This window comes from Amblyomma mixtum, chromosome 7 (genome assembly GCF_055824585.1).
Source record: "Amblyomma mixtum isolate Tamu chromosome 7, ASM5582458v1, whole genome shotgun sequence".
NCBI classification, from domain to species: Eukaryota; Metazoa; Arthropoda; class Arachnida; order Ixodida; family Ixodidae; genus Amblyomma; species Amblyomma mixtum.
This window is the reverse complement of record NC_143018.1, coordinates 137,475,638-137,499,667: the sequence shown is the minus strand read 5'-3', so window position 1 is coordinate 137,499,667 and position 24,030 is coordinate 137,475,638. Positions and strand designations below refer to the sequence as shown.

General features: G+C 46.6%; 1 protein-coding gene across 1 annotated transcript in view; it reads right to left on the bottom strand.

Moving 5' to 3' along the window:
- Positions 1-24,030, bottom strand: part of LOC149337682 (uncharacterized) — an 83,309-nt gene that overhangs the window by 51,565 nt on the left and 7,714 nt on the right. The gene's annotated exons all lie outside the window — the stretch shown is intronic.

Sequence of the window (24,030 nt, the reverse complement as noted above, 5' to 3'; positions counted from 1 at the left end):
ATTGATAATTCCTCCTGGTGCAAAACATGGCGAATGACGCTTAACGTAAAGAAAGGTAAATTCATGCGCATATCTCGAACAACTTGCGCCTTACCTACGTACCACCTCAACAATGTTGCTGTTGAATCTCTCGCGACATATAAGTATCTGGCCATTCATATCATTTCTAACCTCAGCTGAAAACTCATGTCAAATGCATTTTCCGCAAAGCTGATCGCATGCGAGGATACTTAAAACGCAACTTTCATGCAGCGCCTCCTGACACTAAGCGTCTCTTCTATAAAACACTTGTTCGTTCAAAACTCGAGTATGGATCGTCAATTTGGGACCCAGGTATCAAAATCTTGATTACCCAGATTGAAATGATTCAAAACAATGCAGATCGCTTCATCTTCTCTAACTATAATCGCACATCCAGCATGTCTACAATGAAATCTAACCTAAACCTCTTTTCACTGGCAACCGGACGTAATCTCGCACGGCTTCTTTGTTCCATAAGATCTTTTACCACGATATCCTGCATGATGAATTACTGATTCCACCTCCATATGTGTCCGCCCGTTTCGACCACATTCACAAAGTTGGCACATTTATATGCAAACTAAAGCATTTTCCGATTCATTCCTTCACCGCAAATCAGTAGACTCGAATCGCCTTCCCTCCTCCGTTGCAATGATCACCCAACCTTCATTATTTCAGTCATCCATACGCAATACATAGTTACTAGCAAGTTTTGTACGGTATAACGAATCAACTTCCATGTTTCTTTCATTTGTATTTTTATTTTCTCTGTGTACTGTGACATGTGACATTACAATGAGAAACTGTCTCTTAGTTTGTAATCATTCATCTTGCTGTATGCCCGCACACATAACACTATTACACTTATATTCCTGACATTCACATTATTTGGCCGCCGCGGTGGCTCAGTGGTTATGGTGCTCGGCTGCTGACCCGAAGACGGGGGTTCGATCCCGGCCGCGGCGGTTGAATTTCTTTGGAGGAGAAATTCTAGAGGCCCGTGTACTGTGCGATGTCAGTGCACGTTAAAGAAATTTCCGGAGCCCTCCACTACAGCGTCTCTCATAGCCTTAGTCGCTTTGGGACGTTAAACCCCATAAACCAAGCTAAACCAAACCATTCAGGTTATTTGTTACTTGTATTGTGAAATCTTTGCTGTATTTATAGAAATTGTTCCATTAACCCACTGTCTTCTGTAATGTCTACACCCTGAGGGCATCAATAAATGAAACAAATTAATGAAATAACTAACTCACTGATCAGAGCCGACACTTCCTGGCCGCACGCGATATACAGCATTAAGTCTCATTTGAATGTGGTCGCCTAGCAGAGAACTGCTTGTAAGCGCTGCCACTTGCGAAAATCAATGTTACGTGCTACCCGGGGTCGAACCCGACAGCGGCGGCTGCGTTTCGGTGGAGGGGAAACGCAAAAGGCGCCCGTGTTCCGTGCGATGTCAGTGCGCGTTAAATATCCCCAGTTTGGTACAATTTATTCGGGAGCCCTCCACCATGGCACCTCTTTCTCTCTTTCTTAATTCACTAACACCTTCCACCCTTCCCTTATGGCGCGGTTCAGGTGTCCTCCGAGATACGTGAGACAGTTACTGCGCCATTTCCTGTCCTCAAAAACCAGCCAACTAATTGGGAACCGATTCGCGACGCATTGAACAATGGCTCTTGGCTCACCACCGCATGTGCAAGTATTGCGGTCGGAAGCGAGGAAAGAATTTCTCCGATTTGAATATTAGTCAAATTTTTCTTCATTTCAGTAAAATTTGACGCACCAAATTTGTTTTTATTATACTTTGTCGAGAAAAAATTTTGTGGACAAATAATTGCGCTTGGTGTCTGTTCGAAAATCGTTGCTAATTTATCTCCCTGTGCCGAGTCTAAAGGAAGTTCAGCGGAACTTGCAGTTTCAAGAAATTTTCATTGCTCTTCTTTCTTCCGATATTTCAGATATCGACTCAGTCTGGCCGCCAGGAGACACACCATGAGCTCAAGTACCGGAAGAGTGACCTGTTTACTTGATCGTACTATCGTACTCACTTTGCGTCACTTTGCGTAAAATGTTATCCCGTTCCAAGTTTCTTTGTCACGGCTGTTAGAACACAGCCTTTGCCCCCACGGTGAATGACACTCGCTGTCCAAGCGGGTTATAGAGTAGCCTTGCTTACATGAACCTGATAGCCTCGGGTCGAATCGCGGGTTTGGTTAAGCAAGGTCACCCGATCTCGACGGCTGTGTGTTTATGTGACCTCGATTTTAGCAAGTCGGGACCGGTTCAAATGCAGCGACACCAAGCGTCGAATAGCGCGTTGCGAGGAAGCAGTGGCTGCCTTCAATATCTCGGCTCGCTACCGCTGTCTCCGAACGCCGCTTGTCTGGCTCCAGTCTTTAAGGCAGAGTTTCTGGTGACTTGCTGTGGCGTGGGGTGAACGTGAGTTTACCGGTGCTGGGATCCCATAGCAGCCGCAACACTTTTAAGATCCATTGCAGATACGCCATGTGCCTTGCTTTGGCAGTCGTCACTCGCAAACCACTGATTTAATGTCCTACTTTTGGACATCCGTTTAAGCAATGGCACAGAGGTCACCCCGAAGGTGGTTCTAGATTCGCGATAGATGCCGTGCGCTTCTTCCTCATTTTGCGCACCTGTTAGGAGTTCATCCGCACACACCAGTAGTCACGTAGTGTCCCGATAGCCTGCTTTCATATTCTTAAACAGTTGTTGGAGCTTTGCAGCTAACAAGGAAGGACCTCCCATGGTTCCGACAGGAACTCCCTTATTTCGCAAAGTCCGAACCTGACCTGTTGGCCCAATCATGCCTGGTGTCGCATCGCACCAGACGTAATGTGCCACTCTCACTCTTGATAAACTGTTTTTGTAAAAGATATGTTTTTGATATTTATCACGAAATCTACTCTCAGGCTCCTGTAGGCCAGAAGCAGTGCTGATTTCCGCTGCCAGAATCGGATTGCTTTCATGGTTTTGCCTCAGCGGCTTTGATTTCTTCCCGTGCTGTGCAGCTAAGAAATCCACGCGCAGTGTAGTCGCACTTTCATTTCTCAGAACACTAACATATGTGGTAAGTACTACATCAGCTTTCTGTGTTGATCCATTTCTTCTATTGACTCAGATGTGTTGCAGAAAATGCTATCTGGTCACAGCATCTGATTGGTTAACGACAGATCATTATTTTTTTTTACCGAGTGTGACTGGTTAAGTGATTCCTTCACTTGTAAATATGTAAACTGACTGATCATTGATCTTTGCGTTAAGACATTGGCTTCAATATTTATTTGGCCACCAATTCCTCCTTTGACTGCGATATAAGAATTTGCGGTCTGTTTTGTACCTGAGGTGTATAAAACGTTGTCTAAGTTCAACACTGCAAAGAAATACTTATTTCAAACGAGAACGTCCTTTGCGGAACTCGCTACTTACGCTTGTTGTCCTAAGGACAGAAAAGAATACACAGGAGGAAAGCGGTTAAGTGAGGCATTGCAGAGTGATTATTCATGACAGTTTAGACTTCAGACGCCAGATGAATGTAGGTGTTGCTATTTGTTCTTGATGCCCGTATCGATATAAACTTTGCGAAATCTGCTCAGTGTGTACGAATGCATGATAGAGCTGTTCCGGCACTTTAGACCGTTACATGTACTCATTGAGCGATTGTATTTCTGCCATGTGAAATCGTTTTATTTTGTTTGTAGCAACTGTTTTTTACCATGCAGAATTTAGAAAAACACAGTGCGGCCTATTTGGCCACTATTTAATCCCTTTTTCCGTAAGAAGAATGCGTCAACGAAATGTATTAAAACAAAAATACGAAATGCGCAAGTTTTTAGAGCGCAGCTCTTTGGCGTCCGTTCCTGGGTTTCGCGTCGTCGTCGGCGTCGGCCTCGTAACCAGCTCCGCCCCCCTTTCATCCCCCCAGCGCTATCGGCGTCAGCGGCATCAGTCAGTCGCTGCTATCTCTTCCCTCCTCCCTTTATCGTGTTGTCCGCTTGCTGCGCGCGCTTCTGCCCCCATCGTTTGCCGCTGGGTGTACACGCCGCCCCCCTCCCTCCTCTTCCTGCGAGTCTCCGGTTGTCAAAGCGCCGGCTCGAACTTAATTCCTTTCGTCGCTCCTCCTCCAATGCAACCCCTGTGCGGTGGCAATCAGAGAGCCAGATCGGTGGCGGCGGATCTGTATATGTGCACCGCCCGAGCCGAAATTGCGAATACGTGTGAAAAATAAAAAAAAAATTCTGTGATAGCGCATACATGTGTTGCTCGATTTCTTTGCCTCAATCTATCGAAAAGGTGAAACAGCTTATTTGCTGCGCTCAAATTTCGCATTAGGAAGTAACGTAATCGTTGGTAATTTTTTTATGTCAAAATGTTCGCGAAGCCGTGTTATGTGCGGTAAAGCTATTAATCTTTTTAACCGCCAGCATGCTGATTGAAATGAGTTTTTTTTAAATAAGAAATAACTTTTAGAAACTATTACATCTGTACATAGAAAAATCATCAGCTTTATTGCACTCCTCGGCGTCTCAAGATTCACGGACAATAAAGAGAATCTTTCTACTTTCACTTATAAAGAAACCCGAAACGATCACTGATAGCAATAGCAAAAATATTGACAACTAAGAAAATCAACTTTAGCGTTTCCTTCGTCTTTTGCCTCGTCTGTCTTCTGAGTTGTCAGACCAATTCTAGAATATCCTAATGTTGTTTGGTTTCCTTTCACTTACAAGCTTACTAAACAAATAGAAGCAGTGCAGAGGAAGGCGGTCAGATGTATATTTAATAAACACAGGTTGACAGACTCACCAACAGAACTACTCAAACACGCAGGACTACTAACCCTTCAAAACAGAGCAAAACTAGCGCGCCTTAAAACCATGTACCAACTCGTACACAATCAATTAAATGTCGACACTTCAAGATACATATCAAAATCACAAACGCGACAAACGCGTAATAATCACATACACACTCTAAACGAGTTTTCATTCCGTACTGACACTTTTAAATAATCCAACTTCCCTCGTAGTATACGCGAATGAAACACCTTGAACACATTCATTGTTAGTAATCCATCATTAAATTCCTTCAGCACACGTGTGGAAATTCAACTACTCATATCTTAGTATTTATTGAGTTCATATATGTCATTACGAAGTTATTCCTTCCGCTTGTGTTTTCACTTGTGGTATTAACTGTCCGCCAAAATCTTGTCACAAGCTTTTCATTCTGGTTTAATTGTTATAGTATTTTCTAATGTATAATCTCGCGTCATATTTTTTATGTACTTCGATTATTACCATTGCTATCTTTTGTGCATCTGTACTTTTGAATGCCCTCCCTGTTACGATCTCTGATAGGATGGACAGTATCGAATAAATAAATAAATAAATAAATATGGCTTCCCTTTTCCTCAGAAAAAAGCAACATCTCTCCTAGAGCATACGTACTTTGGTGTGACACAAACTTCTGACTTCAGATGGGATTCGTACGTTAACAACATGACATCCACTCTATGAATACAACTTTTATTGATTAACAGACGCTTTAAAATAGTACCGTCTGAAACAAGATTGCTTCTATATAAAAGAATTTTAAGACTGATTGTAGAATACGCCAACCATGTTTGGTTTCCTTTTACTAATAAAATCATTAAGAACTTGAAGCGGTGCAGAGAAAGGCATTAAGATGTTTATTAATAAACGCCCCATTACAGATTCACCAACAGAATTACTAAAAAGCGCAGTTCTCCTAACCCTGGAAAAAAGAGCAAAATATGCAAGAGTTAAAATTGATTATGTGTCACCTAACACACAAACAATTAAACGTGCTCGTTATAAAGCATATATAGACCAGCAAGACTAGATCGACCCGCCACAACCACACACAAAAATTAAACCAGCTTTCATTGCGTACTGACACATTCAAATACGCATTTTTTTTCCACGGGCTACTGGCGAAAGTTTCCGCATGTATCAGAAATTCCGGAATTTTTCAAAGACCTACAAATACTAACAGTATTGTAGTGATCCGTTTCCATACACATCCTGATACCAAGATGCTTTGAAATACACACCGCCATGAAGCCGGAAGGCTACCAGCGCCCAAGAAGAAAAAACAAAAATTTGTAGGTGATCGTGGTGGTGAAAGAGTTCATTTCCTCTGAAAAGAGAGGGTTTTAAGGAGGTTGCTCTGGGGGTCAGGCTTAGCGCCATTCCCCTCACAAACACTAGGTGGAGTCCCTTGCACGGGAGCCCAGTGGTTTCCACTGCCGCCATTGGTTCTTCAACCATCGCCTTTTCGGCTTTCAGTTCGGAACAGACGAGTAGTGTCGCCTCCCAGTCCTCCTGGGTGGGGTTTGGGTTGGAGGTGAAGGCAGGGTTGGATGGGACGCCCACACCATATGGTAGAGATTCGAGGGCCTTTCTCCACAGTGCGGGCACGTACTCCCCGGAGAAAGCAGGGTCAAAATGCTTTACCGAGGCAGGGAACATCATGGTGTTCGTGACAAGGCGGAGGAACAGGCTTTCCTCCGTGCTCGTTAATCCTTCACGCGGGTGGGGGCAAAGGTTGTGTCTATCTTGGTATAGCCGAGTTATTTCCCGTAAAGTGCAGATCGGCACGGCCTGCCCCTCTTCTCAGGAGGAGGGGGATGAGGTGTCCCGATTAAAGAGCGTGCGGGCGGCTGCGTCTGCTGCCTCGTTTCCTCCTAGCCCCGAGTGTGCCGGAGCCCAGGCTATGAAGCGGTGGGATAGACTTCCTATGTACGAGCTGTTTTAAGGCCTTTAAGCGGTCATACTCACGGCCATGACTCTGTCCGTCCGTCCGTTACATCTGAAGAGAAAGTCATGAGTGGTTAGTCATGACTATTTATGACTGGTTAGCCGTTATCTATTCATGAATAGTTAGTTATTCATTAACCAATCGTGACTAGTAGTCATAAACTAATCAGTCATGACTACCTAGTCATGAACCAGGCATCAACTAATTAGCCATCGCTAGTTAGTCATTAACCAATCGTGAATAATTAGTCAATAAACAATCATGGCAAGCTAGTCATTAACCAAGCTAGTTATTACTAGTCAAGGGTCATGACTAGCCATTACAAGTCACCCCCAGAGCCTCCTCGTGTGTGCCTACGGCCGTGCAGCCAAACTTGCGTGGCAAGGCTTTCGCCGCGCGCACATTAGATCGTCAAAGTCCCCCCTGAATTTTTACAGCAGCCGGTAGGCCAGGCACGGGACCCGGCCCAGCTCAACGTTCCGATGAGCCCCTCGCGAGCCGGTTATGATTGTCTCGGAATCGGAGTGTGTTGCCGCTAACGCGATGGCGACCTCCTCCGCTTCGGTTACGTGTCAGGCTTCGAGGGTGAGCCCGTTCATCGTTTTGGACTCGTGGATTACCACCGTCGTGTACAAGCCACCTTGGAGCCGGCCGGACGCCTCCAAGTAGTGTACCCCGGGTTCCCCTCCGTAGTGGTGAGCTAGGGCGTCTGCCTTGACCTTTCGCCTACTCTCGTGGTTGTCCCTGGACATCATAGTCGGGAGTAGTCTTACGTGCAGGGCGTAGCGCCACTCCTGCGAGAGTTTTACTCTCTCTTCGGTTAGATTCATGTGTTGTATGTGCAGTCGGGTTATTAGGCAGCGTTCCGACGACGTATGCGACAACACACGTGTATCTTAGTTCCTCAAAGGTGTTCGTCATACCCAGACCTTGAAGATTCAAGTTGGACATGTTTATCGTGAGTTCGGGGGTCGTTTAGCCATTTTACGCATGATAACCTCTCGAAGATGTTCTCGTGATTCTTGAGGCGGAGATAAGGGTTTGAGCAGAAGAGCCGAATATTCTTCGAAGATCTCACTCCTGGAACCAATACATAATGCTGTGTGTTCTTAACTAAGTGCAAGGCCTTTCGTTACATGTTGTCGAAAAAGCAAACTCAGATGCGCACTCACAAGTTGCGCTTTCAGCGGATTAGGAGTGAGTTAGCATGTTCGGAGTGAAGGCAAAAATACAGGACTATTTTTTAAACTGTGTGTGAGGGGGCGACATAACGAACAACGTAATACAAAACGGGGCTTCGTTCCTGCACAGTGCAGTGGTTTGATGTCGCGCACTTGCTCTGTTACTACTCTACAATGCCATCTGTTCGACTACTGAAAATGGGCGGTCCCCTTGATCGTGACCGTCAGCAGCAGAGCAGCCGAACGCCGCACTCGAAATTTATCAAGCGCGAGAAGCACCCGTGTGAAAGCAATGGTGGCCTTTGTCGTCACACGGGCCACTGGCGGCGAGCGAGAGGCGCGACAGTAACTTTTGGCTGCGCTAGGCGGCGCAGGCGGCGCGGGTGAGCAGCGCCATGTGGCGGCCCCACAGCCGTTTCTGCCAGCAGAGCCGTGATCAATTTGCTTTTCCGGAAGATAGTAGAGTTGTTAACGTTAACAACTTAGGGAATCGACCACCACGATATAACTATCTGGCACGACCTGATCCTGGTAAAGAAACATTTTTGAACTTCTTCGCAGTACAACTATATGCATAGGAAGAGCAAAACTTAACGAGCAAAATGACACTGGTCGTAATGAACAAAAAGAAAAAAAATTAATGAACGAAATTTGTGCTCAGAAGAGCGTTGCCAATGAGGTGAAGTGTGATAACTGCAACAATGTTGTTTCAGAATTAAACCTACTGGTCGAAAAGCATAAAACCAACCCATATTACGATTAAGAAAAGGAGCACGATCGTTGCTCCTAACTGGCGACGGTATCGTATAATAAAGACCTCTGGCGTATCATTATGCAACTGAAGACGAAAATATACCATATATCACGCGTTACGCGTGTGCGTGCGCGTACGTACCTGAGTCTATGGTGCTTGCTGGAGAGAGGAAGAGAAAAAGCATTTTAGAAAAAAGTCCGGCGCTAAGCGCTTCCTTCTGAGTGCGCTATTTCACATTGAACGTCTAAAAGACCTCTGAGCTACAGGAGATCAAAAGGTTCTAAACCTAAAGCAAACGTAAACTAGAGATTCCTGGTTTGTTGAACTTAACTTGTGTACATCCGTAATGTAGGCTGCTTGGTGCAAGTTCTCGGAATAAGTACTGCACAGTAAACCATGCAGCGTGAAATGTGCAAAGCGCATTCTTCAAGGATTGAAACCCGCAGTATGGATAGGACAAAAGCCAACATGGCGGCCGTCTACGCACGCAGAGTGCACAAAATGTATCCTGCGTCTTTAAAACTATGACTGCAACTTGTCTATTACATTATCAAGAAGGAACTCGAAGGACATGCCCTGATGAATGCCACCGTTTTTTTTATTTGTCGGATGACTACCGGACACTCGATCGGACGATAATTCTCCCTCTTTATCAGCAAATTTTCCGGCCCCTATATCAGAATAATATCCGTGAGGAAGCTATCAACAAAGCTTCATAGAGTAAATACGAATAAATGGATAGGTGATTTGTTGCCTCCATTTATTCTAGGGTTGTGTTATTGTCATTGCATCGGTAATAGTTTCTAAAGCACTTCCTTTAAATACACTATGACTGGTTACGCTTCTCCGGAATTGGACTATTCAATCACTCATTTACAAACTTCTCGCATTGTCGTTTAATTGTTCCAGTTTTTGAAAATTCACACCATTCTGACCGTTTTCAAACACCAGTGCATCTCGATTCAGCGCGACGGTGTAATTGGCTGAGGCATAAGCGTCTTACAAAAGGATAAAGATATGTTCCGTAAACGCATATAGTTGCGATTTACTAATGGCTTCCTAAATACATCTTTTTTTTTCTACAAAATACCGCAGACTACACACTGTCTTGCATGAATCTGTAATAAATCTTGTCTGAGGCGCCAAACCTTCGCCGGTATTATGTCGTCCTCAAGTGCTCTAACTTTAAAAAGTAAAGCGCTTCCCTTGGAAACCATGGGTTCCCCTCTACAAGATTGCCACTTAGTTCTCTTCACTTACTGTAGAATCTGCACAGCAGAGGTTTCTCTCTACGTTTATAGGCGGTTCCTTCACACACATGTGTCTTCGACAACGACGTAGCGGACAGCCTTAGTCATGAATGGATGAATGAGGATTCATCAACGTCGCTTTAGTTTAAAGGAGCTTCTTCAAAGAAACTTAGCTCAAGCATTAAAGATCCGTGTAGTTTCCACCAACTACACCGAGTGCGACCCAGGGACTAAAGGGACCTCAAGCCAGTTCCACGAGCTCTGCTCGCACACCAGCATGGCTGCATAAAACTTGCCATACAACTTCACCGCTGTATACATCATCTAGTGTGCGTGGAGGTGTAGCCCTTTCGTTATATACTGCCCATATTACAACGCTGAAAGGCGTGTCCTACACGCGCTTTCAAGAGTGGAAACCAGAAGCATAGGAACCAAGCTTCCCACCTTCTTTTTCCATTTCTTCTTCTACTGTACTAGCTCACAGATCTGTGCGAGAACACTTGCAATCAATACTTATCGGTCGGTGCGATGGATCACTAATTCGCAGAATAATTTCACGCCTAACCACTTCAGTAGACACCAGCTCAACTCGCTTGTCTTGGAGGTGTAGAAAAATATCAGCCTTTTAAGAATATCTTAGCTACCTCGCAGAACTCTAACATTTTTATGTTTGCCGAGGCACGTGCATTATTCCAATGTTACTCCAGTACCTATCTCTTCCCGTCACATCTGTATTAATTTCTGAGCCGCGGGGTTCTAACATCGGCACTGCAGTGGTGTGTGTAACTAAGCACATTTGCCATCCATCGCTTCTCTTTCATTTTCTTCAGATATTCTTCTCACTGATCGTTCCTTCTAACCTTGCATGCTTTAAACGTTAAACACCATATTATCGCCCGAAAATTTGTCATTACCTGTGTTCTGTTCTAAGCAGCAGACAGACACTTCTGTGGCAGCAACGCAAAAAGCTCTTTATTCGAGGCAGCAGCGTCCTTTTATAGGTAACGCTGCATGCTGGTCAGGCACACGTCATTTCCGTTACAATGTTATCAGACCGACTGGCTGATACAGAACATTCCTTCCTCCTTAATCAAAGCTACACGCGTTTCTTCCCGCGTTCATAACTGGAGGCTTGATAGCGATCAGGAGGACGTCTTGTGCAATTACTTCTTCGCAAATGGGCCTCTTCGGGTGTAGCCATGGTTGATGCGGTGGAACTTGAAGGCTGCGCTGCCATGTGTCTTGCCTCAGGCTGCCATGCCGGTTCCTCATTGGAAGTGGCGTCATCTAAGCGAACATCCTCAAGCTTGACCGCAGTGGGACCACTAATCACGGAGCCAGCAGGGGAATCCTTTTCCGAGGGAGCTGATGGCAAGTCTCGCTGAACAGCGGCACTTGGAGTGGACTCAGAATGCGCTTCTTTTGCGACGTCCGGATGGAGTGATGACTTTGCACCCGATATCCAGCTGGGTATCAAGTGGTCGATATGCACAAAACGAAACTGGTCACCGATTTTAACTACAAACGTAGAGTCGCTTACACGTTGCATTGCGACCGCTTCCTCCCATGACAGGGTTTCCCCTCTCGTAGTCTTGACGAGAACTGCATCACCGGCTTCCATCTGCGGGTCCCTTCCTCGGCCCTCGTTGCGATGAGTGGCGTCTCTGGCTTGGCGGCTGCGCATGTCCTGCCCAAAACTTCGTTTCAGGAGTGAAAGCTTCACTCGGGGTTGTCGTTTCAGGAACAGCTCAGCCGGCGTTCTTCCTTTTACGGAGTTCGGGGTGTTCCTGTAAGCAAGCAAGAAGTCGTTAAGTCGTTGGTGCAGAGTTCTGTTCTGCCCTGTTAGGTTATCGTGAAGCACTTTCTTGAGTAGAGTGGCCTTTGTCGTCTGAACTAGCCTTTCTGCTGCCCCGTTCGATGAAGTGTGGTAGGGTGGCGTACGCGTGTGGCGAATCCCGTGAGAAGAGGCGAAATTGCAGAACTCCTGCGCAGTAAACTGAGGTCCATAATCACTGATCAGTTCCTCCGGGTAGCCATACGCTGCAAATATCTCCATGAGACAGTCGATTGTTTTCGACGTCGTCGTAGTGCGGAGGCATTTTACTTCTATCCACTTTGAGTAAGAGTCTACTAGAAGGAACAAGTTCGAGTCATCCTTCATGGCGAAATCGACATGGACGCTCTGCCAAACACGAGTTGGATAAGTCCATGGATGCAGTGGCCCTGGTGCCTTAGCAGGCATGGTCGTTTGGCACACTGTACATTGACGGACAGTGTCTTCAATGTTCTTGTCAGTCAACGGACACCAAACAAACGACCTAGCAAGCATTTTCATTCTTTGCATTCCAGGGTGTTCTTCATGTAGCAATGTTAATACTGCTTCTCGAAGTTCGTCCGGAATGATCACTCGCTGGCCCCACGTGATGCAACCTTGATCATACGATAGTTCGTTTCGACGAACGTAAAAGGGCTGAAATTTATCATCGTGGTGCGCGGGCCAGCCAGATAAGGTGAACTGCACGACATTGGAAAGAAGGCGATCCCTTTCAGTCGCAGCAGCAACCTGGCTCGCAGTGAGAGGCGTTGCCCAGTCACTTTTCGTGACCCTCTTTAGTATTCCGGCTTGCTCGAGCTTTTCCAGCTCCTTTGCTACTTCCTCTGTGATAGCAAATGGTATTGGCCGTGCTTTTGAGAACACTGCTTGAGCCCCTTAATTTACTAAGATGCGAGCTTCGAAGTATTTGACGACTCCCGGGGTGCTCTTGAAAACCTCGGGATACTTTTTCCGTAAGGCTTCTACCCTCTGCTCCAATGACTTATCCGTGGACAGGCTGTATACTGCTTTCCAGTTTATCTGCAGTTTTTCAGCCAGTCTCTTCCCATGAGAGCAGGCATCGGCGTTCCGTTTCCCTTCACTACCACTACAGGCAAAGAGATTTCACTTGCGTCCTGCTTGACTAAGACGTTTGCTTTTCCAATTACCTTCAGCTTTAACTCCGGTGTAAGTGCGCAACGACACATTGGATTCTACACATTTAACATGCGGAAAACACTGCTTATAGCACTGCTCTGGTACGATCGTGACCGCTCCACCTGTGTCAATTATCATCGAAAGTCTTCCCTTCAATGCTCAGGTCGACGCTGTAGCCGCTTGAACTTTTGCCCAAAAAGAACACAGTCTGACAACTCAAGTTTTCGGATTCGTCGTCCGTAGTGTCGACGTATTTGACAGCTTTTGCTTTGGCTCCGCTTTTGCAGACGGCTTGCAAATGCCCTTTTTTGTTACAATTTCTGCAGGTGTGGTTGCGATACCAACATTTTTCTCCCGCATGACGCTTTCCGCAATGCTTGCAAGCACTTCGCCGCTCTTCCTCGCGTTTTTCTTTTGGCCATGCAACCGTCCTCGATTTCTTTTCCTTATCACGGCGACGTTCGCCCTGAATGACGTTGACGCTGCATGGTTTTGCGTCAAACTCATGCAATTGCTTCGCCTGTTCTGCCGCTAGCTCTTTATCTAGCGCCGTTTGGCACGCCAGCTCTAACGTCAAGTCAGGCTGTGCAAAAAGAGCCCGTTGCGTTTCCTCGTCACGCAAACCAGCTACAAGCCTGTCCCTTAAGGCATCATTTAAAAACGTGCCGAAATTGCAATCTCTTGCAAGATGCTTCAGTTCAGTAATGAAATCTTTGACGCTTTCACTTTCTTGCTGCATTCGGCGATTAAATTTACAACGCTCTGCGATAATTGAATGAGCTGAGCTGAAATGAGCTTCCAGAAGCTGTTTAATTTCTTCGAAAGTCTTCTGAGAAGGCAAATGAGGCACAATTATCTTCTTTAGCTCTTCGTATGCTTGCGCACCTAGTACGCTCAGAAACAACTTCAGTTTCTTGTCTGCCGAGACATCATTTATGTCTACGAAGTTCAAGAATGCGATATCCCCCACCGCACAAATCTCTCAGCAGAGAGGAAGCTGTCACTTGGAGACAATTACAAACAGGCTCTTTCCCAAACCTACATATACTAAACAAAATGCACCCTACGATATACACGAACAAATGTCCCTGGTGCGACGAAAAAGCTACACTATACCACATCACATGGGCCTGCCAAAACATAGACGTGGTCCCCAAAATACAAAACCCGAGTGCGGAGCAGTGGGAGACTCTGCTGTCCAGCGACCGCTGCGAAGACCAACAAGGTCTGGTACAGCGAGCTCAACGGGCGGCAGTGGCCAGCGGAGCCCTGGACTGAGGGCAACCGACCACTGATTAGAGGCGGACGACTTCGACAGAGAAGGCTCCTGGGGGTAGAACCAAGACGTCTCTGAAGATGCCCCCAAACCGCAGGAAAAACCATTAGTGTAAATAAAGTTTTCCCTTCCTTCCTTTCCCTTCGAAGCGTTCAAAATACGAATTCGGGTATTCTGCCGAGCTTAGGACCATGTCCAGGTTCCGCCATAATGAGCAAATTTCACTTATCTGCGTTCTTGCGCTCCTCCGGTGTTCCTGCGCTCCTCCGGCGTTCCTGCGCTCCTCCGGCGTTCCTGCGCTCCTCCGGCGTTCCTGCGCTCCTCCGGCGTTCTTGCGCTCCTCCGGCGTTCCTGCGCTCCTCCGGTGTTCCTGCGCTCCTCCGGTGTTCCTGCGCTCCTCCGGTGTTCCTGCGCTCCTCCGGCGTTCCTGCAATCCTCCGGCGTTCCTGCGCTCCTCCGGCGTTCCTGCGCTCCTCCGGCGTTCTTGCGTTACTCCTGGCCTCCGATGAAATCGTGGCTGCAAGGGCTCCGTGTCGCCTTGCACCGTAGGCGAATCAGCCTTCCTGGCCGCCGATGAAATCGTGGCTGCAAGGGCTCCGTGTCGCCTTGCACCGTAGGCGGTTCAGCCTTCCTGGCCGCCGATGAAATCGTGGCTGCAAGGGCTCCGTGTCGCCTTGCAGCGTAGGCGGTTCAGCCTCGTGACTGCTGCTGGCTGGCGGCGGTTTACTGCGCGCCGGATCCCATCCTCGTCGCCAGATGTTCTGTTCTAAGCAGCAGACAGACGCTTCTGTGGCAGCAACGCAAAAAGCTCTTTATTCGAGGCAGCAGCGTCCTTTTATAGGTAACGCTGCATGCCGGTCGGGCACACGTCATTTCCGTTACAATGTTATTAGACCGACTGGCTGATACAGAACAACCTCCAATCCCTTGTGGTCTATATGAATTCCATATGTGGGCCAGCGTGAAATTTGGGACGCAGGGACGTAGACAGACACATTGAAACACGGAACACAGCGCTCGGTTTCAATGTGTGGCTCTACATCCTTGCATCCCAAAGTTCACGCTGGTCCACATACGCAATCTTACCAACTGGTGCCGAAAAATGCCGAATGGAAGCCTGCCGACTTCCATGTGCTGTTTGGCAAATACAAAATTTGTGCCAGATCACGGGCTCACAACGGCGCTTCGTTTATCTTTGCCAACGACCAAAGTGGCATTACTGAGCCCTTTGAAGTCGGCGAGTCACTTCATATTTGTATATTTATTGTATTTACAAAGTATCGTGTGGTCAATGGCTGCTTTATTTTTTTTTTGTTGTTTTCAAGGTTATTTACGTTCCGTAATATTTCAGCCTCGAAACTCTGCAAAGTTATCAAGCTGGACTCGTTCTTACAGCCGTAAATTAGAGGAGAATATATTTTGACGCCTAATTTCTTTTTTTGTGGCTGCTTACCTTCATATCCTGACACATACGAAGACTCAGCACCTGAAAAACAACAGACGCACAGTACACAAATGCAGCGCGCGCGCACTATAAGTACACATAGTTACTATAACGACAAAAATCGTTTGACACCCTCTGCAGAAGACCCTCCTACCCCGAATGTCGATACACTCAAAGCGATTTTCCACACTTTCGGTAGCAACGATGACCTGTAGTCCACGGAAAAGAAGCTTGGCCTGCGAAAAGGCTAACTGCAGGCCGAGGTAGCCATGTGCTGATTTCGAGGGCTAAATGTTAAGCCATTGGCAGGAAGGAGAGGAACGGAGGGCCGAAGGACACCATTCTCAGACCCCGCTGTCATTCTCTGCTTTGCTGTAAGTAACCAACTTTCATATTTGCCGCTTACTAAATTGTCACCTTTAGCAATCTAAGCACAGGAGAGTACGGGACAAATGAAAATAACAAGATGTAGATGTTTGTGAACAAGAGCGCAATTGCTATCCGTGCGCAGGCGAAGATCGCTGCTTTAACAAAGGCTGAATGGTATGTACACAAAGCTTTCAAAACGTGAGTTCACTGGTGCGCAAAAAATATACGCCATTTAAGTTCGTTTCTTTGCTGTGTGTACATGGTTTTATGATGTTGGGCAGCGTAGCGGTGCTCTAAAGGGGCAGGCGGTCGGTCGCCCTCGCGGCGCGTGACACTCAACGGCGCCACGCGCAACGAGTACAGCAACCTTAACGCTACGCTCGCCGGAAAGGCACCACACACTCTCGGCGGCAGCGGCGAGGAAGGAAGGTCGCGTTGATATGCCACCGAAAGGCATCGAGTGGGGTTTCGCACGATCACGGCACTTCCTGCACTGTGCGCCAATACACACACGGCTCGATCATCATTCTTGCACGAAGAACGCCGTTATAAGCGCGTCGTGTGTTTCATCATCATCAGCCTGACTACTCTACAGCGGGTTCAAATTACCCCTATCCAGTGCCGGCGGCGGCTCCTGCATCCCCGCAAACTTCTTAATCTCATCCGCCTACCTATCTTTCTGCCGCCCCCTGCTAGGTTTGCCTTCTCTTGGAATCCACTCCGTCACCCTTGAGGACCACCGATTATCTTGTCGTCGGATTACATGCCCTGTTCCAAGACAATTTCTTCGTCTTAATTATGACTAGGACATCATCATGCTGCGTTTGTTCTCTGACCCGCTCTGCCCTGTTCCTGACTCCAAAAGTTACATCTAACATTTTTCTTTCCATAGCTCGCTGCGTTTTCCTTAGGCTGAACCCTTTTCGTTAGCCTCCAAGTTTTTGCCCCATAGGTGAGTACCGGCGAGATACAGCTCTTGGATACGTTTCGCTTGAGGAATATTGGTAAACTGTCATTGATGGTTGGAGAGAACCTGCCAAATATTTTCTATATTTTAATAAGCAAAACCTGTCGCGGAAGCATATTGCAATAAAACTGCGTCACATCACGTGAATATTAGCAATACGTGCTGTAAATTCCGGCTTCTATTCTACATTTGTATATAAGCCGCGCATTAAAAAGACTGAAGCAGTTAAACCGGTGGTCTAGTGGATATCGAGCCCGCCTACTAATATTCGAGACAGTGGTTCGATCACCAAGCCGGCGAACTGTTCTTTTTTCTTCGTTCCACTGTTCTTCTCTTAAGATAAGGTCGCACCCCTTCGTTGCTTTCACCAGGCAAATAGTTGAGTCCTACAGAATATTCGTGACTAGACTAACGGTTAGCCTCTGCATTTAGTCCCGAGAACGACTAATGGTTATGGCAGCACAGTTAGTCTCCCGAAAGGACCAGGTTTTGATCGAAAAGGACGAAAAAAATGCTTAGATGTAGCATGAGAAATTTGCATAAGCGCAATCACCGAATGAAATAATTATTATCCAAACAAAAAATACACACCGACGAACGGGGCGTGAAGCGGTTAGATTGTGAGAAACATGGGCTTCAGGGTTCGATCTCCACTTACCTGCATTTTCTGCATTGAAGTATACTTTAGACAAGCTCTGAGAAAGACAAAAGCTAAAAGGGGCACACTGTAGCTTAAATTCGCGCTGAATACACTCGCGTCATGGCCATACTGCCTGTCGCGACAAATGCACCAGCCACCGCTAGCGGTAAACTAGGACCAATTTATGTTAGCCTGGATAAATAGATAACCGCGTTCTAACGACAAATATATTACTTTAATTGAAAACGGAGCTCTTATAAGCTGCGACAAGTCTGGCCTGCATGGGCCGATTTCGCGTGTAAACTGCGTGCGTTGAAACACTTCGCGCGAATAACTGAGGTTAGACTTGCAGTTATTCACTTCAAAACAGTTATCCTGTAGTTAATTAAAAGACTAGCGCATAAAACTGGGACAAATAAAGAGAAGGAGACAGGACAGCGCTCGTCCTCTCTCCTTCTCTTTCTTTGTCCCAGTTTTATGCGCTAGTCTTGCAATTAACTATGACACAGCAACTAGCCCAGCCTTGCGCCTTGATATCCTGTAGTCCTCGTCGGTGTAGACGACACGAGTTTGAATCGAATGGCAGGAGAAATTGCGGCGAGTGGGTCGCCTGCTGGTAGGCACGGACACTGGTCGTTATTTCATTTAGTTTTATTTTGCTCTTAGTTCACGTTTACTTGTTAACAGAACACATGACGCCTCCTTTAGCAAATTCGAACCATCGTTCCTCAGTGGCAAACGAGGGGTAGCCCGGGCGGCTGACGACCTAAGAAGCAGCAGTTTGAGTGCCGGATTGACCGCTTTTCTCATCAGCGTACTTTCTTCCGAGCCATTACGCAGTAGTGGTGGAATGACGTTACGAAACTGTAGACCAATAAGCAATTTTGTAGTGACGTCATCACTGATGTACTGCGTGATCGTTGTGTGGTATTTGAATTACCCACCCGAGGACATATGAGCATCTCGACAAACGCCTATTTTTTCGGTGCAACGCAAACCACGACGCCGAGTTTTCTGCTGAACAGGACCCTTAAAGCTGTCGCGTTAGAAAGCTCAATCAATTCGCGTGAAAGAAGCGAACACAGAAACGGAGTTGAAGCAGATCCTACCTCCGGAGTACGTGCTGGCTTCTAATTCTGAAAAGGAAGGTCGATATCAGTGAATGATCACATTGATCCGTGAACCGGTATTTGGAGCACTGACGCGGCACCACCTTAAGTCTTTCGACGAGGCGTACCATGCAGGCACTGTGCAATTACCGTGCCTCGGGAACGCAATTCAACGGCGGGGAAAGCTTACGCTCCTTCTCGTGGTGGAAAATCATCCAAGGGCACAGAAAACGGCGATGCCCGCAGCACTGAATATAGTGAAAAATTGCATAATGACACAGTTTAGTTCGTTTTATGGGTTTACCCCCCAAGGAAACTCAGGCATCGAGAAACCCCGTAGTGGAGAGCTCCTGATAGTTTCCACCACCTTGGTCTCTTTAGCTTCGACTGTCATCGCATAATACACGGACCTCTCTGGCATTTCGCGTCCATTGAAATGTAACTGCCGCGAGCGGGCTAAGTGCGTCCAGTATAAGTGCGCTTTCAAAAACTCCTGGCGGGCGAAATTATCCTGAGCTTTCCACTGCAGCGTACCTGGTACCCTGAGTCGCATGAGGTGTTAAAGCTATAAAACATAATTAAATATGCCATAATCAGATAACCTGACCTATCGATATCTACACATATCTTTCGGTACAGCTTGATTATGATTTCAATTGCACATTAACCGAGGCGAGATGACCGCGAGCAGTCATCGGGGTGACCATAGTCTTCGCATTCTGAGGTGGAAGCCCATAGATGACAAAGTAAGATTTTTTTTTCGACAGAGACTTTGGGCGAGGAGTATAACGCTTCATGGTGTTTTTAAATCACACCTGTTCCCCCATATAAAACGGCGCCTAACCAGTAATGCGGTAGACTGCACTTGGTGGTGTCCTATAATTAAGGAGCAGCGCACTAGCACCCACAGGGACAAGAAGAAAGAGAAGCGCTGAAGCTAAAACTAAATTTTATTCAGGACCGTGTCAGAATAAATATGATACGGGGATACAAACAATAAAAAGCGAATACTATGCGGCGTTTCCGGTAGAATCAGTCACAGATCAGCTTCGCATACTCTAAAGTGTAATCTGTTTTTTTTTTCTTCTGAAAGAAGAACAGACGATGTGCTGACGCACGAAGCCTCTGCATGCGCAATTGCCACTCTTCGATAATCTCCCTTGTTATTGGCAGTGGTTATAGGCCAGTATTTTGTAGCTGGGAAAGTCGGGTTGTAACAGAGCAGGCATTTGGGCCACTTGGTGTGAATTCATGGTGGAACAACAGCGCTAACTTACACAGAGAACACAGAAAAAGAGGAAAGACACTACAAGCACTGTCTCGCAACTAAGGTTGATAAGATTATTAGGATTTAACGTCCGGAAGAAACTCAGGCTATGAGGGACGCCGTTGTGAAGGGCTCCGGAAATTTCGACCACCTGGGGTTCTTTAACGTGCACTCACATCGCACAGTGCACGGGCATCTAGAACTTCGCCTTCATCAAATTTCAGCCGCCGCGTCCGGGATCGAACCCGCGTCTTTCGGGTCAGCAGCCGAGCGCCGCAACCACTGAGCCACCGCGGCGGGGCTAACACTTGCAAGAAATACGGAACAGATTATATTGGCAAATTCTTGGGGTTGGCAAAACCTTGCCAAGAGGAGAGGAGACCGTGCTCGAAGCAGCGTCGAACGGAGTCAGAGGCACATACCAGCCGAGTTGTATTTAAAACCTAGTTTTCATCTTGGCGAGGGTACATGTGACAGATGGGGCGTAAATAACGACCACACCATAGAACGCGCTAGCAAATTGAAACTAATGTCGAGAGGGCACCCAGCAATCCACCATCAGAATTGCAAGTGTAACCTGAATCTTGAAAGTGTCACTTTGACAAATCGGAACAATCACTTATACAAGCGCAAATTCGTGGACGAACTAGCCGCCCATGGCAACGGGCGCCCATGGTAACAATGCAATGATCTGCCAACGACCATTATACCTAATGGCAAACAGCTCGAATAAAAAAAATTGGGAAAGAAAAGATGCTTCTGCACGGTTAAAAAACAAAAAACAAATAGCAAAAACATGTTCAGCATGGCTTCCTGCAAACGTTTCTCTTGTGGCGGCAGCATCAGCGTTCTCTTTCGTCTTTCTTCCTCAGGCAGTGTGTGCTTGTAACTATAAGTTTTCATTGCACCCATGAAATGTAGTCATATAGGGAATAGCCCGCCGCGGTGGCGGGTTCGATCCAGGCCGGGACGGCCATATTTTCTATGGAGGCGAAATGTCAGCGCGTGGTAAATAACCCTGAGAGGTTTAAATTAATAGGGAGCTCTACACTACGGCATCGCTCGCAGCCCTTGTGGCACTTCTGGGTGTTAACCAGTAAAAAGCCCAAAATTTAGGCCCAGCGCGTAGCCCTTTGAAACTGTCCTAACGCTGCATGCCACCTTTACTAAACTGAACCGCAGCTGGCGTGCAAGGATTTAATGATCTGCTACCTTTGCTGCCCTTTGGCTACGGTGGCTACGAGAAAAAATGGCGAGGGAGCATGTCGTGGATAGCTCACCGGTCATGCTGCGTCGATAGGTGCGGACGCTTCTTCTTCTTCTTCTTCTTCACCTCTTTATAATGGTACATACCCACGTGGGGGGATTGCCCAAGGTATAGTGGCATGCATAAGGAAATTTTCATAGGATTACGATAAAATATCGAAGCCGAACGTGAATTTTGAAAAATGTATTCATGAAAAACGACAGAAGAATATTTGAAGTGAAATAACAAAGAACAATTTGGCGAGAATAATAGCAATATAAAAAAAAAACTCCGAGCCTTTTAAAGGAGTTGGCAAATCAACATACCAGTTGAAAATACGTAATCATACAGATTCCCACACATTGAACCCAATGCAAATAGTTTGGCGCTCGCTCCGAACGATAACAACACTCGCATAGATAATGGGAGCCCTAACCTGGAGAGAGGGACCTCCAGTTAAATCTTTCTCTGAAGTGCGAACTTCGGACAGTAGAGCTGGGCGATGTAAGTCTTCTTCTTCTTCCTGTTCCTTGACTTCGAGCACAGAGGGCGCTTTATGGCACAGGAGCATGCCATCGTGCTAAGAAACGTTCTTGCTATTCGAATGCGTTCCAATGTATACAAGTAATTTCGCGTAACTTGGACCAAGCATAAAAATAACGTGGCACGCGGCAAACGCCTGCAATTTTGTGGCGCCGCTCAGAGTATTTTTTTTAAATTGGTTTCATCAGTTGATTAATACTATTTGAATAATCACAAAGTTAACAAGGGAGGGGAAAGCCCCAGAGTGCTTGCCAACATTTCAACAAGAGGACCTGTCTTCTTCTGGGCAAAGCGTCCGGGCACGCTTCCTCTTGCCGAAACGTTGGAAAGCAGCCTGTGGCTTTCCCCTCCCTTGTTCACTTTGTGATTATCGAAAACCATCTGCCCAACCTCTCTCTACCTAATAAAACTTCACCAAAACTTTGTATGGCCGATTTAAGCCCCCAATGCTTTTTGTTGAGTTGTAGAGGGGACTCAGAAATAACCAATTGAGTTTCTTGCAACAACATACCTCGTGTATGGTAATGTTTTTGGCGGCGAAAGAGAACCATCGAAATATTAGAAGAATAAACACCTGTCCACACTCTTGCGCTCCTGCACTATAGCGTCCTCAACGGTAGTTTGAACGGAAGGAGCATGCCCGCGGGCTGTGTCAAAGTGCGTGACGCCGCCCAATAATCGATAAAAAAAGACACTACCTAACAGTGCATTTATTAAACGCTTTCTCCTCTGTTTTTATTTACTCCGTGTGAAGCTGCAGCGAGCTGTTTTCATCTTCTGTCCGCTCCTTCCCAAGGGCCCAAAGTGATCGCGGCGGATGGATCAAAACTTTCTGCTAATTTTGAAAGATGGAGAGGCATTTTCTGGGCGAAAGTGCTGACGCACAGGCCGATGCTGGGGGTTGCGTCTACGAGACGCTGGGAGGCGGTAAAAGCGTGCGCTTCGTCTATTTGCAACATTGTCGAGAGGGCTACTATACTCAGGCGCAAGAGCGCAGTCATGAGTTGTTTCTCAACCCTTTCTACGGTTTATCTAAATGCGCTCTTCACTAAAAAGCACATTAAAAATTTAGTATAAATGTTATTAGGTAATCAACGAACCAGCTGCATTTTTAAAATCATTCTGGAACGGTTCTGCCGGCTTCGTTTTGCTTTCTGTGTCGTTTGCGCTATCCGACGGTGGCATGCACGACTTGAAGCAGGCGGAGCCCGAGCCCAGCTGCCTGTCCTCGCTGCCCTTCCTGTCAGAATGCTTCATCTGTCTGCAAATTGTGGTGAGCTGAAGCACCATAGTCTACGTTTAGGCAGTTTTTTTCTATTTATATATGCATGTTTTCGGAATAAAACTTCAGTTGTGAGTAACGCTCGTCCTTGTTTTTTCTCGGTTTAGCCCTCGTGTTTTTGCGAAAACTTTCTCAGCGGCAGAAGCGACAGGAAGCCACCCTTTCAAACGGTGATATACCCAAGGTGCGGCGGCGGAGGAACGACGAAAGCATCGCTGGTTCCATGCGGGGGTCAGTTTACAGTTGCTCGGCGCCTGTAATAAAGAGAGACGCAACTAAGGAGGAGGCCTTCAGGCGCATGCCAGGACGAACGGACACACCCGGAACACGATCTTCAGTTTCGCAGCGTGAGTCGCCTGTGGAAAACTGGAGATGTGTGTGCCTACGTGTTATGGCGTAGGTGCAGGAACTTGTTGCGGGTCCCTATGGTGCCATGTGAACACAATAGAAATTGGCGCTCTTCAAATGGCTCGTTCCAAAGGAAAACGAATTACCTGCCTAGGGATCTAGGGACATTATAAGGCTTAAAACATGAAGCTTCTACATCGCCGGTTGCTTTCATCTTTTCTATTTTCTTTCAACTGCATCTTACAAAATAATGTCTATTTGTTCCGTCTGGAACCATCTACTCCTTATTTCGCATTTCGGAGAAATAAAAACCTGGGGTCATTACGAAGTAGGAAAAAATTGTTCATCTTATGCCTGTCCGGTCCCAGTTATGCCTCCCTAATTGCCAATGAATGATGGATACAATTCCGCATGACCTGAAGTGGAAGACGTGTTAGTGTTACCTGGTAGATGCCGTTAGCTTTCTTCCAAACTTCGAGACTCATCTCTGGCGACTGAATCACGTGCTGATGACTCAGATAACGTGCGTCATCACTCAGATGACGTGCGTCATCTGAG